Raw genomic sequence first — 6,000 nt, 5'->3', positions numbered from 1 at the left:
TCGTCCGAAAAAAACTTTTCTGATTCCACCTAGCCTCATCGCTATCTGCCTCTCAGACGACCAGAGACCAGCGTGTGGTGGTTCCATGGTGCAATGGTTAGCACTCTGGGCTTTGAATCCAGCGATCCAAGTTCAAATCTCGGTGGAAACTTTTTAACTTGTTTTGCGGAAGGGCGGGAAAAAACAGAGCTAATGCGCAACTGCTGATGTGGCGGTGAAACTGAACATCCCTTTGAAGTGAGCATAAAAGGGCAGTACACCGCGTGGAGAATGCGGGCATCGATCCCGCTACCTCTCGCATGCTAAGCGAGCGCTCTACCATTTGAGCTAATTCCCCTCGACGATGTGGTGAGAAGGTGTCCATCCCACAGCATGTGTGAAAGTGCTGCAGCGTGGTTTCCAATGCCCACAAAGCAAAGAGACCGCATTTCCTCTGTGTCGGCAACTTTGCACTGGCGACCGTTTAGTTGTACATTTAATTAAACCTTTGTGCTTTAAGCCTTGCAAACGGAAATGTTTGCGGCCAGGCAGCAGCAGGAAGGATGTGTGTGTGTTGGCTCGTTGGTCTAGGGGTATGATTGCTCAGTTGCCTCGTGTGCAAAGAAGACAGCGGGTGTTATGTGAGAGTTTACATCAGCTCAAGTTTGCTGTGGCGCGTGCATGGAATGTTCATGTTTTGTTCCGGGTGGTGGAGGCCTGTGTTCCAGAGAGGTCCTGCTCAAAACTCCTTTTAAAACACCATTGAGCATCTGCAATAGCTTCCGACTTTGATCGAATGTGGATTTTGTTCTCATAAGGAGGGCACCAGTAACTTGTAACCTATCAGGCATCAGGTCAATCGATTTGGCATACGCCCATATGTACTAGCGTTTTTTGTAGGTCAAGTTCCGGTTTGACAGACCCGAAACGGAACTTTAGCTCCGGGTTGTGATTGTGCATATTACTGGCCTGCTCTACTGGGTGAAATTGTATCCCCCAACAACATATATGGCTTAAACAAACAAAGTACACTCTGAGCCTGGCTCTAGGCTTAACCCTGACTTTACCCGCGAGACGCTATGCCAAGCCTGTGCGAAATGTGAGGCTCCGGATCACGGGCGCAATTTAGGCACGGATAAAAACCGCGACCAGCCCCAAGCAGCTCACAGCGGCTGCCCGGCTAGCTCAGGCCCCATCCACACTACTGCGTTTTAGTTTAGAAACGGAGAATTAAAACGAATACGATCTCCGTCCACACCAGCGTTTTAGCTGCGTATTAGAATTGATCTCCGTCCACATTAAAACGACTGAAAACGCGGATCACGTGACCATTCACCAACACTGGGCATGCGCGTGCCGTTGTAAACACAACGTCTTCATTGATAAATTTATCCCACCATGCTCTGGGTTAACCCCAAACCGACGCTCCATGTACGGTCAACGCCGCCGCTGCACACGGGAATTGTCACAGATCGCTCGAATAATAGCTTGACTCCGGCGCATGTAGGCAGTTATAGCGTTGTAAAATGCAGAATTTACTTGTACAACAGCTGCTAGCAAAGATATACGCCATGACTGATGACACCCAATCATAGAGCCGAGCGTGAGCCTCTACTACGTCATCGTTTCTAAAGTCTTCCGTCTTGACCCGTCTACACTAAAACGCCCTCCGGAGTTTCAAAACGGATCGGCAGCGTTTCTAAACTTCTCCGTTTTGGGTCTCCGTTTTTGCCGTTTTAGTGTGGACGGGAGGTGCAAACGTAGCAAAAGGTCTCCGTTTTTAAACGAAAACGCAGTAGTGTGGACGGGGCCTCAGTCGGTAGAGCATGAGACTCTTAATCTCAGGGTCGTGGGTTCGAGCCCCACGTTGGGCGTATCTATTAGCGTATCTACTCTGAATCCAGCGATCCGAGTTCAAATCTCGGCGGGACCTGCTTCTGCCAAGTTTGCTGTGGCGCGTGCATGGAATGTTCATGTTTTGTTCCGGGTGGTGGAGGCCTGTGTTCCAGAGTGGTCCTGCTCAAAACTCCTTTTAAAACACCATCGAGCATCTGCAATAGCTTCCGACTTTGATCGAATGTGGATTTTGTTCTCATAAGGAGGGCACCAGTAACTTGTAACCTATCAGGCATCAGGTCAATCGATTTGGCATACGCCCATATGTACTAGCGTTTTTTGTAGGTCAAGTTCTCACAAAGCAAAGAGACCGTAGCAACCTGGTTCCTGTGTTTTTGGTCGAGGGTCTCCAGTGAGCAAACGTCATCTCCTGTTAACCTGATTCCACCTAGCCTCATCGCTATCTGCCTCTCAGACGGCCAGTGACCAGCGTGTGGTGGTTCCATGGTGTAATGGTTAGCACTCTGGGCTTTGAATCCAGCGATCCGAGTTCAAATCTCGGTGGAACCTTTTTAGATTGTTTTGCGGAAGGGCGGGAAAAAACAGAGCTGATGCGCAACTGCTGATGTGGCGGTGAAACTGGCACTCTAAAAGCCAGTCGAGATCGGGGAAACATGGGCTTAAAAAGAAAAGGCTTCACGTGCTCTTTGCTGTCGCGCTTCTGGGCTGAATGACTAAACACCTCTGCTGCTCGGTGGGAAAAAGCTAACCACGCCAAGGTTCCATGGTGTAATGGTTAGCACTCTGGACTCTGAATCCAGCGATCCGAGTTCAAATCTCGGTGGGACCTGCTTTTGCCAGAAATGTGCGCAGGAACTCGTCCGAAAAAAACTTTTCTGATTCCACCTAGCCTCATCGCTATCTGCCTCTCAGACGGCCAGAGACCAGCGTGTGGTGGTTCCATGGTGCAATGGTTAGCACTCTGGGCTTTGAATCCAGCGATCTGAGTTCAAATCTCGGTGGAACCTTTTTAACTTGTTTTGCGGAAGGGCGGGAAAAAACAGAGCTGATGCGCAACTGCTGATGTGGCGGTGAAACTGAACATCCCTTTGAAGTGAGCGTAAAAGGGCAGTACACCACGTGGAGAATGCGGGCATTGATCCCGCTACCTCTCGCATGCTAAGCGAGCGCTCTACCATTTGAGCTAATTCCCCTCGACGATGTGGAGAGAAGGTGTCCATCACACAGCATGTGTGAAAGTGCTGCAGCGTGGTTTCCAATGCCCACAAAGCAAAGAGACCGTATTTCCTCTGTGTCGGCAACTTTGCACTGGCTACCGTTTAGTTGTACATTTAATTAAACCTTTGTGCTTTAAGCCTTGCAAACGGAAATGTTTGCGGCCAGGCAGCAGCAGGAAGGATGTGTGTGTGTTGGCTCGTTGGTCTAGGGGTATGATTGCTCAGTTGCCTCGTGTGCAAAGAAGACAGCGGGTGTTATGTGAGAGTTTACATCAGCTCAAGTTTGCTGTGGCGCGTGCACGGAATGTTCATGTTTTGTTCCGGGTGGTGGAGGCCTGTGTTCCAGAGAGGTCCTGCTCAAAACTCCTTTTAAAACACCATCGAGCATCTGCAATAGCTTCCGACTTTGATCGAATGTGGATTTTGTTCTCATAAGGAGGGCACCAGTAACTTGTAACCTATCAGGCATCAGGTCAATCGATTTGGCATACGCCCATAGGTACTAGCGTTTTTTGTAGGTCAAGTTCTCACAAAGCAAAGAGACCGTATTTCCTCTGTGTCGGCAACTTTGCACTGGCTACCGTTTAGTTGTACATTTAATTAAACCTTTGTGCTTTAAGCCTTGCAAACGGAAATGTTTTCGGCCAGGCAGCAGCAGGAAGGACATGTGTGTGTTGGCTCGTTGGTCTAGGGGTATGATTCTCGCTTAGGGTGCGAGAGGTCCCGGATTCAAATCCCAGACGAGCCCGTTCTCAGGCTTTGCTTTTAATCTCTTCAAGCTGACTAGGGCAACTAGGATATTCCTTGGAAATTGGGGATAAAAGGAGTCAGAGCGGGGCCGGTTAGCTCAGTTGGTTAGAGCGTGGTGCTAATAACGCCAAGGTCGTGGGTTCGATCCCCGTACTGCCCACACTTTTGCTCTCTGGGACCCTCAGCTCTGCTCACCTCGAAAGTGACGGGCGGTCTCCCAGAAATCCCTGCTGGACAAACCATTTGAAATCGAAATGGCGGTACCTGACAGCCGTGCGTCTGTAAAATCTATCCAATACAATGACGAGCTCCATCTTTAAAAAACCAATTACGTTACGAGCTCCATTTTTGGCCGTCCAATGAAATGTCAAGGTCCATTTTTCATAGACCAATCACCGCACATAGTCCATTTTTGTCCATCTTTGAGTTTGAGCAGATTCCATCCAATCTCCGCTCATATTATCTTTTTTGGCCGTCCAATGAAATGGCAATGTCCATTTTTCATACACCAATCACCGCACGTTGAGCATAAACGTCACCGCTGTTATTTATATTCCGCTCAGGTAACGTTATGTTATTTATTGTATTTATTGTTAATGAACGTTTTCTGTATTTTAGGAATAGCAAGATTGCTCCGTAAAACGATCAGGTAAATTAACGTTAACTGTAATTGTAAGTAATAGGGTATAATTGTCGCAGCTCAATTTGTAATGTAAATAGTTTTATTCGATTTTGTCTGACTTTGTGTAACTTTGTTAGCTAACGTTACCTATACAAAAAAATAAGGTTTGCTTGCTGACTGAAGTCAGACAAAATCGAATAAAACTATTTACATTACAAATTGAGCTGCGACAATTATACCCTTATTCGATTTTGTCTGACTTTGTGTAACTTCAGTCAGCAAGCAAACCTTATTTTTTTGTATAGGTAACGTTAGCTAACGTTTTTTTTGTATAGGTAACGTTAGCTAACGTTACGTTAGCTATAGCTAACGTTATCATCGAGCTTGGCAATTGTACATTTTTGTCAGTAACGAAACTTATTTTGTTTTCTGACAGGATCAACTAGTAAAATAGCATATCTGATAGTGTTTGTTACTTTATAGGAAATGGATAAATCAATGTACAATAAATCTCATTGTACTAGTCTACTGTAACACTGGCATAAAATGTAACAAAATAAATTTGGATAATGTCTCTAACTGTTGGGTGTTTGTTTAACTTTTATACACTTGTGGTAAAAAATGACCAGTCATAAGTGAATGGATGAGAATACAATAAGTATATAAAATAAAATTCAGGCACATGTTCATTTTAACACATGGGCACAGTTGAAATAACACAATGTTTAATCTGAGTATTTGTTATAGTCAAAATAATCCATAACAGTTACATTATACGTTTTACTACAAAACAATTTGTATGAGCCCAGGTCAATGAGGCATACAGGCCATAAATAGCAAATAGAAGTTCAAAATTTGTAATGTTTACAAAAACTCTATCACAAGATCTATCACAACATTAGGTGATGATATATACAGTATGCATTATTTTGGATTTATAAACTGCTATAATGTGGCGGTCATTTTGGACCAGGAAAAATGACCACGTAGTCAATTTTTGTCAATCTTTGAGCACAAACACCGCTTAAGTTATTTATATCCCGCTGTTATTTATATTCTGCTCAGGTATGTTATTTATAGTTATTTTATTTATTGTTAATGAAATGGCTTACGTTTTCTATTTTTTAGGAATAGTAAGATTGCCTCCGTAAAACATCTCTGTAATCCCTCATTTTGGGCCCTTGCCATGATGACTTAATGTAATTACACTATAACATGAATAAAACTGCGTATCTGTCATTACAGAAAATGTCCAAACAACAATCCAAAAGCCACAAGGCTATGGATGATACTGAGTGGGTCTCGCGCTTTAGGTCTTTAGCCTCCACTGGTGTCTGGCCATCAGATGCAGGTAACCGACCTGCTCCAAGGCAAAAGAAGTGGTACAGTCTGTATCAGAAGGTATGTAGAAAAGTATCAAAAGGAATATATATATATATATATATATATATATATATATTAATTTTGAGTAGTAGACATATAATATTTTCAGTATGTACAGTATGAGCATAAAACAAGAACTTGTACAAATAAATATAAGTGGCATCTTTTGTTTTGTTTACAGATAGAGAAGTG

At 44.2% G+C, this 6,000-nt stretch overlaps 1 protein-coding gene and 6 non-coding genes across 7 annotated transcripts in view; 5 read left to right on the top strand and 2 right to left on the bottom strand.

Annotated features, from left to right (window-relative positions):
* The window catches only part of LOC130092588 (uncharacterized), a 309,454-nt gene that overhangs the window by 281,492 nt on the left and 21,962 nt on the right, over positions 1–6,000 (top strand). The gene's annotated exons all lie outside the window — the stretch shown is intronic.
* On the bottom strand, positions 265–337 carry trnaa-agc (transfer RNA alanine (anticodon AGC)). The gene has a single exon. It is a non-coding gene; the product is annotated as a tRNA-Ala (tRNA).
* Positions 2,314–2,385, top strand: trnaq-uug (transfer RNA glutamine (anticodon UUG)). Its single transcript has one exon. It is a non-coding gene; the product is annotated as a tRNA-Gln (tRNA).
* Positions 2,594–2,665, top strand: trnaq-cug (transfer RNA glutamine (anticodon CUG)). Its single transcript has one exon. It is a non-coding gene; the product is annotated as a tRNA-Gln (tRNA).
* On the top strand, positions 2,772–2,843 carry trnaq-uug (transfer RNA glutamine (anticodon UUG)). The gene has a single exon. It is a non-coding gene; the product is annotated as a tRNA-Gln (tRNA).
* Positions 2,957–3,029, bottom strand: trnaa-agc (transfer RNA alanine (anticodon AGC)). The gene has a single exon. It is a non-coding gene; the product is annotated as a tRNA-Ala (tRNA).
* trnai-aau (transfer RNA isoleucine (anticodon AAU)) lies at positions 3,890–3,963 on the top strand. Its single transcript has one exon. It is a non-coding gene; the product is annotated as a tRNA-Ile (tRNA).

This window comes from Rhinichthys klamathensis, unplaced genomic scaffold (genome assembly GCF_029890125.1).
Source record: "Rhinichthys klamathensis goyatoka isolate OS25496 unplaced genomic scaffold, OSU_Roscu_1.1 h1tg000176l_1, whole genome shotgun sequence".
NCBI classification, from domain to species: Eukaryota; Metazoa; Chordata; class Actinopteri; order Cypriniformes; family Leuciscidae; genus Rhinichthys; species Rhinichthys klamathensis.
Note: the sequence above shows the minus strand (reverse complement) of the source record. Positions and strands in the feature narration are given on the sequence as shown.